This window comes from Lissotriton vulgaris, chromosome 9 (genome assembly GCF_964263255.1).
Source record: "Lissotriton vulgaris chromosome 9, aLisVul1.2, whole genome shotgun sequence".
Lineage (NCBI taxonomy): Eukaryota > Metazoa > Chordata > Amphibia > Caudata > Salamandridae > Lissotriton > Lissotriton vulgaris.
Genome location: NC_141697.1, coordinates 689,316,534 through 689,322,533, shown reverse-complemented (window position 1 = coordinate 689,322,533; position 6,000 = coordinate 689,316,534). Strand labels below are relative to the sequence as shown.

General features: G+C 43.0%; 1 protein-coding gene across 2 annotated transcripts in view; it reads left to right on the top strand.

Annotated features, from left to right (window-relative positions):
- Nucleotides 1-274: 274 nt before the first annotated feature.
- HIF3A (hypoxia inducible factor 3 subunit alpha) overlaps nucleotides 275-6,000 on the top strand; it is a 388,900-nt gene continuing 383,174 nt past the window's right edge. For both annotated transcript variants that reach the window (XM_086938413.1, XM_086938412.1), the window contains exon 1: nucleotides 275-343. The gene's annotated coding sequence lies outside the window, so the exon portion shown is untranslated. The remainder of the gene's footprint in view (nucleotides 344-6,000) is intronic.

Genomic DNA, 6,000 nt, shown 5'->3' with positions numbered 1-6,000 from the left:
TAAACAATTGCGGGCGCTAACCCAGCACAACCATTATACCGTCCACGGAACAAACAGAATAAGAGTCCCCTTAGCTTTATTTACCGTGCCCCTGTCACAACCAATAAAACGCAAGATAAAAGCGAGCTCTACCTCCTTATCACATCAATCAGCCGCCGCTTGGCAGCGGACTGGCGGTTTTCCAGATGGGCGTGGCGAAATCACTCCAAACTCGACTAGCTGTCAGCGGAGTGTGCGTGGGCTGAAGGGGGGTGTTGACGTACGTAGAGGGGGCGGGGACAGCGTTGCTGGACTTCAGAACAGGAGAAACGATGGAGAAGAAAGTCGGGGAGCCTGGGTCAAGGTGAGCTTACGGGAGGACAGTGAACAAATAGGAAGCGGGGGCTCGGACGGATTGGGCCATGGAAGAGAAAGAGGGTGGATAGGAAATCACTATTGTTGTGAGGGCGGTGGATGCTACAGTCAAAGGACACGCGTTTGAGGTTTGGAGTAGTATATACTAAGTGCCGATTGCTGCACCAAAGACGGGGCTAGTTATGGTGATAAAGTACTTGACTACCAGAGGGAAAGCTGAAGGGATTTCCAGGAAACGAAGCACATACTAATGGTAAAGTGGGGGTGTCACTTCTTTCTGGGAGAGAAGATAGATAGCTGCTGGGGGCGGGGTTAGGTATAGACAACCCTCAGGAAGACTTCTTGACCAAACAGAGCCCTCCGGGCAGCAGTGGGCGTGGCAGATACTGGGAGGTTAAATTTACTATTTAAACTCCAGTCCTAGAATATTTGGGGAAAGAGCAACTTTTACCCCAAGAGGTTTATTTACTCTTCAAATACTAGTCCTGGAATATTTGTATTTTGAAATTCCAAAAGGATTTTTAGGAAGGGGTGAATAGTAGTCATTTTGAATTGGAGAAAGTGCTGGCCTGGAGGTGCAGCTCAGGGAAGAAGCTATGAATAGTAGGGGGAGGGAGGGGGTACAGGACAGCTGAGGCAAAAGGGAACGGTGAACAGGCATATGGGAGGGTAAATAAGTGACCACTCATGGAAAAAAAACATGGGTAGCTGTTTCATCCAGGAAGACTAGGGGAGTTGGTACACCTGGGGTGGAGGTGGGGGTGTAGTTGGCAAGATAGCGCACTTTACAAATACAGCACCATATCTCAGAAATGAGGAAGGAGGCATGTTGCTTCTTGGGATACAGGTGGAATGGCCACCAAGAGGTGGATTAAAAGTGGTTAGACCTATGCATAGAGTTGTAGCAAAAAGCTGCCCGTAGGAATAAAACAGGGTCGGCTTTAAGGCTGGTGGCGCCTGGTACGACAATCTCTTTTGGCGCCCCCATGACCGCCACTTTAGATTCTTTCACTACCATGTGCAAAAGTGCCCCTCCTCTCTCCTATCATAAGATATTGCCAAGCACAGCGCCCCACTGAGGTCACAGCACCCCCTTCACAGGTCAGCGCCCAGTGCGGCCGCACCAGTCGCACTGCCCTAAAGCCGACCTGGGAATAAGAAGGGTAGATGTGATAGGTAGAAAGTATGGTATTGATATGTCTATCAGCGCTTGACAAAGTAAAATAATGGTATGCGCCAGATGTGGTGTTTGTACTTCAACAGATGTTTAAGATACCACTGTTTCTTATGCTCTTTCTCGGTGGAACGTGCAAACAAGGCGCTGAGCTTTAGTGTTTGCTCTTGGTAGGGGTGTTCTTTTGCTCTATAATAATTCATTTTCTATATGCAGAAAGTGGTCTGAAATGTTAAGCTAACAAAGAGTTTCATATTTTCAACCCCCATGTGACAAGATACTGATGATTATGCATTTAAGAAGTTATATGCTCTTTGTATTAATAAATCTGATTGTTTATGTACTCGCATCATATCTTTGTATGATTTATAATGATTATATGTATAACCTTCCTCATCTTGTGAAGGCCTCGGTCGTGGGGGATGTAGTCCATGCTATGTAAAACTTATACAATCAAATATAAACCGGCCTTCTCTTTTGATCTGTACCTGTCCCTCTATGTTTGAAATTTATTCTCACTCAAGGCACCAATTCACAAACTTGTTTGCCCGTCTTAGTTGAACGTGAATGTGCAAAAAAAAAGTAAAATGTAGCAGAATATTCAAAGATTCTGATTTTTCAGAATCCATTGCAGATATTTACGCATGCAGATGTAACAGAGTACTACCGTCCACGCCAATCGGTTAACAAGTAGCAAGTAGGGAAGGGGCGGTATAGGAGTATCCGTACCAAAACTACCCGGTCTGCATGTTTTTACCAACATTTTGCGAGTTTTTTATCATACGTAAGTTTAAAAAAAAAAAAGTATTTTTTTTTTTGGTTTGAAATGGCCCAGCAACTTGGTTTAATAGGTTTCCCGGCCATTGCGAAAGTTTCTGTTCAGAATGCAGTATTGGCTCTGATGACGGTTGTTGAATAGAGCACACTTATTATTTGTATTTTTACTTTGTATACATTGCAGGATTGGCACATACATGACGGCATAACAATGCAATGACACTTCCTTTAAGTTTGTTGAAAGAAGCACACTTATGTTTTTACCTTAGCTTTGTGTAAAATATATGTGTCCTAGACTGGTGCCTTATATATTTTTTTCTCTTCAGCTTTAAAATGTACTTTTATGTATATATTTTTTAAGTAAAAAATAATCTGATTATTTTGTGTTAACTGATGACTATCAGTGTTTAGGGGGTAATGCATCTGTATTCACATGGCTGAATTATTCCTATTGTTTTACGCTTTTCCTTTTTTCACAAGACTGGAATAGTAAGTAGATGCCTAGAGTATATTGGAGTGCAAGTTCATGCATGTGACCCAATCACTTACTCCAATAGGATTTGTGGGCAACATAAAGAGTTTAAAATGTAATTGTCAATTCTATTTGAAGCAATGAGGTGTCTAGTTTTAGCAATCAAAACATATATGTGACAGCCGACCCCATATGCAAAACGCACCTATTTCTGTATATCCTCAAGTTTTCAAAGAAGAGATGTACATAGAATATGCACACAATATCAACACCTGCTGTCTAGGTGTGGTCCAAAAAAAATCATACAAACATAAACACACAGTAAGGTGCACCAAATAGCATCTGTAAACAAAAGTTCAAAAGCAGTAGGTTTCCGAATTGTCAACCAATCTTAGATAAGAGGCGGACGAGTATGGACCAGAAAGCAGCCGGTACTTGTCCGCTACTTTGCTGCTTTGCGTACTGATTCTGGAGCAGCATTTGGGGTTTGATCAATACCCCTGTGTTTATTCATTCAAAAGTACTTTATTCGGTTTTTTACACAAAACCATAAAAGTTCACAATACAAGATAAATCTCAGTTTTTTTTTTAAAAAAAAGGAGAACATGTTAAAATATGTATTGGTTAAAACCGGTATATCCTGGCGTTAAAAAGAAAATTCATCAGTTCCATATTTTAAAATGCATCATACAGTTCTATACATCCAGACATTTTCTGTAATTCATTGCACTTTTTAAAAAGCCAACCACATGGGGTATACAATCTAATTTTAGCAGTTGGAGGTAAAGGAGAGCGGGGCGTGCTTGTACAAAGAGCGTTCTCTTTAAAATAGGTTTAAGATAAAAAGCTCTTGGGAATTCATAATATTTACAATAAAACATGAAATGCAACAAATCCTGCGGAGACAAACTGTCGCAGCCGCAGGGTTGTAGCACTGTTCCTCTGTGACTTCCCCTTGGCACTGCTATTAAAATGTGAAACAAATTAAACCTAAACCTGGTTAATAGGAAACGCTTGTCATACAGTCTAGGCTCATTGACTCTTTCAAGAGACTGTGCGTTAAACCAAGTTGATTATTGAGCCAACATTGTAGCCAGAATATAAGAGGTCGCAAGGACAGGGTGTCGCTAATAAAAGGCTGGCCAGTCTCTTCATGTGCAGACATGTTCGATGTCCCCTGTGGGACACACAAGAGCTGTTTTAAAAAATTATTTTCAACCACCTGTAGTTCCTCAAGGTTACAGTAGCCCTCGCTTCCATAGGACGCTATCGCAATTCTTTTTGCGCGATAGACCTTCAGCATGGCTCCCACAGGTCTATTGCCCATTCTCCCAGCAAAATCAAATGGTGCGGCGGTAGCCCTTGTAACTTCTCCCCTCTTTTTGTTCAGGAGTGGAGCCCAGTTCAGATGGTGATCAAAATAGACACTGAGATAGGAGAAAGTATTACACATAGGCACCGTGCTGCCATTAACTCTGAAAAGGTGCTTTTTCTTCGCTTATTTCCCCATCTGCATCACGTAAGATTTTGTATTGTTTATGGATAGGTCGCGGCTGGCCATATCAGTGGAATGTGTCAAGTAAAGTTTGAAGCCCTTTCGGGGTACAGGCTAGCAGGACGGTGTCGTCAGCATAAAGCAAGACGGGCAATCCTCGACGGCCCACATAAGGGTAGTCCACCCCTGTGTCCACCAATGTCTCTTCAAGGTCGTTAATATAAAGATTAAAAAGAAAGGGTGCCAGGATGCACCCCTGCCTGACCCCCCGACTGGTTCTAAAATTCCTTGTTACCTTGAGATCCATTGTGTATCTTACATTGGCCCTTGTGTCTCTATGAAGATCTTTCAAAAAGTTCACCAGTTTTTGCTCTACCCCCATGGCCTCCATGGACTGCCACAACTTTCCTTGGTTGACGTAGTCAAAAGCCGAGGAAAGGTCCATGAAAGCCATGTAGATAGTCCCGGATCGTGCGAGAGTGTATTTGCCCAATATCAAATTATGATTTAGGCATTGCGCCACAGTCGAGTGCCCAGTCCGGAACCTATACTGGGCGTCTGAAATTATCTGCTTCTCCTCTGCCCAGGAGTTTAGCCTTTTAAGTATGACACCCCCTAGGACTTTTACAATGGAGTCAATCAAGGAGATGGGCCTATAATTTAGGGTGCTGTTTCGATCTCCCTTTTTAAACACCGGTACAATTGTTGAAAGACCCCATGACGATGGGAAACCCTTTTCTGCTGCGGCATTTCCCACTATTGTCAAAATTGGGGCCCAGAATGGGGGACTAAATTTAAATAGGTCAGGGGGAATACCATCTGGGCCGGGGGCCTTCTTGTTCGAGAGATTACTAATTCCCTCTGTTATTTCCGCAACTGAAAATGTCGTAGGAGCCGCTACCGTCTCCGCTATTGGTAGGTCAGGGCATGGCACGGTGTCTTTGAAGATTGTAGCAAAATGGGATACCCACTCATCCTCCGTGATATTTGATCCCACCTCGTTCGTCCCTATCATTAATAAGGGTGAACGATTAATTGTGGTCCAGAATCTGGAGGAACTACCCAGGGTGGCGGGATCCAAGAGTTCCTCCAGAGATCATTTTTCAATTCCTTTTTCCTATTGGCCAGTACACTTTTGTAGGTAAAACGGAGTGTACGGATCCTTCATCTGTTCCGGGGATTTATTTTGAGGGCCTTTTTTAGTTTTCTGGATGATTAGAGCAGTTATGACAGAACCATTTGGGGTATCCAGATATGGGTTTCCCCCTAGGGGCCTGTAGCATCTTTCCTACATGAACAGCTATGCTATCAAAGGCTTTAAGGACTCCTTCACCCCGTGGTTCTGTACTAGTGCAGATTGACAGTTCAGTGGCACAGTCTATTTGTAAGCTCTTAAGGTAATCGGGCGGGGTAACCTTGTTCCATTTAATACGTCGTCCTCCATTTACTGGTTGCAACGTGTTACTTCCCACAATTTGTTCCCTTTGCTTCATAAGATTTCCTCCTAGTAAGATGCAGACTGGGTTGTGATCACTATATACGCTTGGTGTTATACAGAAGGCCAAAAGGAGACTCATAATATCTCTGGAAACTAGGATAAAATCTATGAAACTCCCTGGACTTCTACCCTTAAACGTGGGATCCTTTTGTATTGATAACGGTGGTGCAATACTCATAGTGAACAGGAGATCTTGCTCGTCTAAGATATGGTTCAACTCATTTCCCTGT